Source organism: Pleurodeles waltl, chromosome 4_2, assembly GCF_031143425.1.
Source record: "Pleurodeles waltl isolate 20211129_DDA chromosome 4_2, aPleWal1.hap1.20221129, whole genome shotgun sequence".
In the NCBI taxonomy this organism is placed as follows: domain Eukaryota; kingdom Metazoa; phylum Chordata; class Amphibia; order Caudata; family Salamandridae; genus Pleurodeles; species Pleurodeles waltl.
Window position 1 is genome coordinate 60,124,519 of NC_090443.1, and position 6,000 is coordinate 60,130,518.

Sequence of the window (6,000 nt, forward strand, 5' to 3'; positions counted from 1 at the left end):
TCTTAAAATACTGCTTTAGGGAAGAAATAAAAAGTGGTGTATTCTTCCAAAGTAGTAATATCAAGAAGGATGAGAGAAAGTTGGACGTAAGAGGTTCTAGATGAAGCATTACACATAGTTATGCTCTTAAGTACCCCAAGTGCTCATTTCTATAAATATGATAAATAAGTAATTAAATACATCTAGGGTTCGAAAAACCGAGAAAGCCATAAAGTATACACTGGATACAGGAATCAAAAATATTCCTTCTCCAAAGAAGCATAGACATTGAGGGCCTGATTCATTAAGGTAAATTACGTTCTTGAGTACGAATACACTTTGTAGAAGGTTTACTACTTTCACTATTCCCACAACAAAAGTGTCCGATACATGCCTCCACCCACAGAGTAAAGCAATTGGCTTGCTCTTGTGTGACTGATGTCCCTTTCTAAACTGCTCCCTCACCTTCCCTAAATGATTCTTACTCCCCCATCCCATTCCCCTTAGGAGTAAGTGTGCCTCTCTTCCCACCTCTCCTGTGCCCATCCCACAAATACTACTAAAATCCACACTTACATGTGGAGGAGACTCCGTAGTCCAGGCGGAGAACTTCACACACACAAGCATAAGCAAAACGTAAATATAGTAGCACATTTTGTAGTAGGACAAAACATACTGTAGATTTCAGTTTAAGAAGCAGACACAGGGTGTATTGGGAAAAAAGAAGGTATCACTACACAAATAATTCAAGGAGATATTCTCGCCACATTAATACCCTCATTTGACTCGAAAGGTAGTAAAAGTCAGACGAACAAATCTAGGGCACAGTTGCAGCTAGGATGGAAGCCAAAATATAATTTGTTCAGAGACTCAGAGTATCAAATAAAAAATCGTTTAAAGAAGATGATTGAAGCTCGTCTATATACCACACTCTTGACTTTCCCTTTCTGCACATCTCAACCCTGCACATCCCCTAAGAATGTTTCCAATACCCTAAGTGTTGAAACTACAGAAAGACTCTAATGAAATTCATATAAAACAAACTAGCTAAATCCTAATGTTACAAAATGTAAATGTTTTCACTGGACGTGTTCACTCTTCTCTGGTACGTCCAGACCTAACGCAATTGGATTCTCACCAACCTTCTGTTATCCCTTGTCTTTTTTGCTGCTTTGTAAGTTCTTCATATGGTTGATTTTAGCTTTTGTATGATATGGTCAAATTGACCGAGTAAAAAAATAATACACGTGTCTCAACAGACAGCATATAGGAAACGTGTTTAGAGGCTTACTCAGTGTGTAGGGCATTGCTTATTTTGTAGAGTTGGACCAAAGAAGCTACAAATAAATATTCACACTGAGAAATAAGAGAAAAATAAAGTGACTCGGGTTGTGTGAAATAAAGAAAATGAGCCACTCACGGTTTCTTACACACACATACAATCCTGTTGTCAGATTGGACCCAGAGCACAAAATATGAAAGGGAATAAAACATGATTTCAGTCCCTAACATATTAGAGCAGACACATTGCCCAGAATTAGGGGGATATTTATACTTGTTTTGCGCCGAATTTGCGTCATTTTTTTAAATGCAAATTTGGTGCAAAACTAAGTATTTATACTTTGGAGCTAGACCTGTCTAGGGCCAAATTTATGGAGTTAAAGTCATTTTTTGGACGTGGAAACCTACTTTGTGTCAATGAGATGCAAAGTAGGTGTTCCCGTGCAAAAATGACTCTAAGACCCTAGCGCCTTATTTATCCTTCCACGCAAAAATCACGCACGGTGGGAAGGAGGGGTCAAAAAATAGCGCAAAGCTTGCTTTGCACCATTGTTTAACGCCTGGGTCAGGGCAGGCGTTAGGGGACTTGTGGGCCTATTTCCATGGTGTTCCACCATGGAATAAGCCCACACGTGCCCTCCCCAGGCCACCTCGACACCCCCACCCACAGAGGACAGCAGAGGATGGGGGACCCCATCCCAGGTAAATATAGGTAAGTACAGGTAAGTATTTTTTTTAAGTGCCATTGGGGGCCTTGAAATGGGCCCCTCTACATGGCACTGGGCGCAATGGCCATGCCCAGGGGACCCTCGTCCCCTGTGCTGGCCATTGGGGTGGTGGGCATGACTCCTGTCTTTCCTAAGACAGGAGTCATGTCGAATGGATGCTTTTGCATCAGAAATGACTCTAGGAAGGTTAGAGTAATTTTGTTTTACACTGACCTGCCTAAGGTCATTTTGCAGTGCAAAATCCCCTTCTTCCATACCGCCAGCCCCACCCCACTAACGTCATTTTTTTTCTGCTAGCCTACCCTTTGCACCAGCTTGCACCATTCCATAAATATGGGGTCCCGGCTGATGCACAGAAATGGTGCAAGCCGGCGCTAAACCTTTTGATGCAAAACTGCGTTAGTGCAGTTTTGCACCAAAAAGTATAAATCAGGGCCTCAGTGTCATAAATTTTAAAGGCATGTATATAGAAAAATCAGAAACTATATTCTGAATGCTCCTGACCCAAAGTCCATGGAAGGTGAATCAGTTTGTACCCTCTCTCGAATTACTATTTACATATTTGCCACTGACTAATTGATTTATCTCAAGCAGATGTTATTATTATAACTTTTCCACTAAGTAAAACATACATAGTGCCATGCCCTCAAACATCACAGAAAAACACACCTTTGAAGGTGTAATGTTGCAGAATTGAAGTCCATCCTACTGAAATCATAGGTCGCTTAAGCTTTGAATGTCATACAGAAAGCAGAATACAAATAGTGGACGTTCTTTACTTTAAAGTGCGCTATAGCCCAGCAGAATTTAAATATCTTTTGTTGGTACACACCTCAAAATCGCCCTGGCCTAGGCATGTATCCCACTGGCCCACACCATTGTCACAATATGTAATATACGCCTCTCAGTGCATCAGTGAGGCAGCACGTACAGAAGGTCACTTACTTGACTTGATTTTAGCTTCTACCAAGAGTATTACAAATATACACATTGTATCAGTCCTCTGGTCATCAACATCCAAATCCATTTCTCAGTAAATCATTCTGCAGTTTCTTTCTGACCCCACTGGAGCTTGTGTGAGTTAGTATAAGGTCATCTTAGGTATCGTTCTTGATGATTTGCATGCGATCAATGATCTCATTGCCTCTTGGTATATTCAGCTATTCTTTCAAATAAACCTAACTGCCATCTTGCTGAATACTATTATGAAACCCCACTTTAACTAAGCTGTGTGGTAAGAAATTCAAAATATGTAATCATCAGTTCACCTTCGAAGTCGAGGCAAAAGCCACTCACATGACTGCCCTAAAGCGTTATAAGTCATGTTTATTCCACGACAAGTTTATCACTTAACATGCGCTTAAATGAGTTCTTCCTCTAGCTCAACCTAGGAATATTTTTCAGTTGCAATGGATTGTATGCCATCTACTAGCACCCAGACACTGATACTCTCATACCAGGGTTTGATATCCAATGGCTTGGAGTCTCATTTCGTGAGCAGCATTTTCTCACGTTTATGATCCTATTCATGCCTATCCTGGCCTTCTAACATCTGTGCCCACAGTCATGTCCCGTCTCATTACATTGGAAGTACATGTCAGTCGCATACACTTGTGGTTTATATCCGGCCCAGCTCAAGATCCACCTTCTGTTCCATTGATAGTGGTTTCAGAGGCTGCCACAGTGACAGTAGTTACCAGCTCTGTACTTACCTTGTTCATATCTGGCTATGTTTCCAGCTACTTAGTGGTGCGATTACACTGTTATAACAAAGGAAACTACAAACCCATCATCCTTGTACCAGCTATCAAAATATTTAATAGGGTTGTGGTTAATAAGACGGCTTTCTGATAGGCTGGAAGCATTTGGTTTTCCAGAGAGGTCTCAGACATGTTTTGACACTAGGAAGAGGACCGGGGTTGTCTGGTACAGGTGTTGGGTGAGATGTGAATTATGTAAGCCTTTAGGGTCTGTGTATGGACACTACGAGTAGGCCTCCTCGCGGCATTACCTCCATTGTTTTTGCAAGCAATACCTGCCTTTCTTGTTGGTGTGAACCCAGCCTCTGACCTTGCTAGTTTATCAATGTCCTTTACGTATTGATTGCTGTGGAATATCATAAGACTTCTTCCTCTATTCCATTCTTTTCAATGTTTCTCTGACGCCTCTGTTTGCATGGATCAGGACCTTGTCTTATCATGCATGAATGACACTCAATTGATCTAAGGCCTGACTAGTACACCACCAATGCTGCCGGTCGCCTCTATCAATGTCTAGAATCAAAGCAACAAGGGATATCAAATAATGTTTTGCAGTTACACACTGACAAGAATGAGATCCTATGATATTTGACCTTTAGTGGCCTACAGATTCTCAGCTTTCTGACGGCCTTATACATGACTGCAAGCTCCGAAAAACATACTTTCTTACGTTTATTATATAAAAGCAATCTCATCGGTATGGGTAATTGGTATCGAGCTATAAGGCTAAATAATCCAAATAATTTGGTGGAGTAACAATTGATTAAATTCAGCTGAAATATTGGCTGTTCGATCATCAAGTCAGAATGGAAATATATTTCAGTACTGGGGCATAAAACCCTGCGGGCTGACAATTTTAGAAGAATGGGGATGTTTTAAAAATGATTGGCCTATTACATACTGTTGTACTTGACCCTTTTTGCAGGGCATCCCCAATCTTTTCACCTCCTCCCTCCTATTTTTTCACAGCTTTTCTTTTTGCCTTTAGGACTCTGGGCACTTTACCACTGCTAAACAGTGCTAAAGTTCATATGCTCTTTGTGTAAATTGTATTGTTGATTGGATTTCCGTGATTGGCATATTTGATTTAGTAGTAAGTCCCTAGTAAAGTGCACTAAAGGTGCCTAGGGCCTATAAATCAAATGCTACTAGTGGACCTGCAGCCCTGGTTGTGCCACCTACATTAGTAGCCCTGTAAACATGGCTCAGATCTGCCACTGCAGTGTCTGTGTGTGCATTTGTAAACTGCAAATTCGACATGGCAAGTGAACCCACTTGAAAAACCTATACCTTCCCTTTTTATACATGTAAGTCACCCCTAAGGTAGGCCCTAGGTAGGCCCATGGGTAGGGTGCAGTATATGTTAAAGGTGGGACATGTACATATGTGTTTTACATGTCTTGACAGTGAAATACAGCCAAATTCAGTTTTTACTGTTGCAACGCCTATCTCTCTTATAGGTTCAAATGGGTGCTGCCTTTAAATATTATTAAAGCGCAGATTCCCTTTCGGAGTAGATAGACATGTGGAGTTTAGGGTCTATGAACTCACAATTTAAAAATACATCTTTTAGTGAAATTGGCTTTTAGGTTGTGTGTTTGAAAATGCCACTTTTAGAAAGTTGGCATTTTCTTGGTTAAACCATTCGGTGACTCTGCTTGTTTGTGGATTCCTTGTCTTGGTCAGTTTGAGAGTTGAGCTGTTTGCACCTCTCCTCTAGACAGTGACACAAAGGGAGCTGGGGTGTGGCCTGCATATCCTGATGGGCCATCTGGGCGGAGGGGAGAAGTGGTCACTTACACCTGAAAGGGCTGTGCTTGCCCTCACACAATGCAGTTTCCAACCCCCTGGTGTGTATCTGGTGCCTGGCCTGGGCAAAGCAGGATCTTGAAAGCAACAGAGAATTCTCTTTGAAGTAGACCTACTTCAAAGGCAGGAAGGGGTATAAGAAGAGCACCCAAAACCCCTTAAAATCAGATCACTTATGGAATCAAGAGGAACCTCTGCCAAGGAGAAGAGCTGAAGGGCTAAGGATAAGTGCTGCCCCTGCTTGTGACTGTGCTTTGTTGGGCTATCTTGCAGTTGCTGCTTCTGCCCATGAAAGGGGACAAAAACTGGACTTTGTGGTATATTCCTGCTTGAGAAGAATCTCCAAGGGCTTGGACTGAGCTTGCCCCCTGTTCTGAAGTCTCAGGTCTATCAAAGACTTCTTCTACCAGCACCTGGACTCTCTGCTGAGACTCCTGCACTGC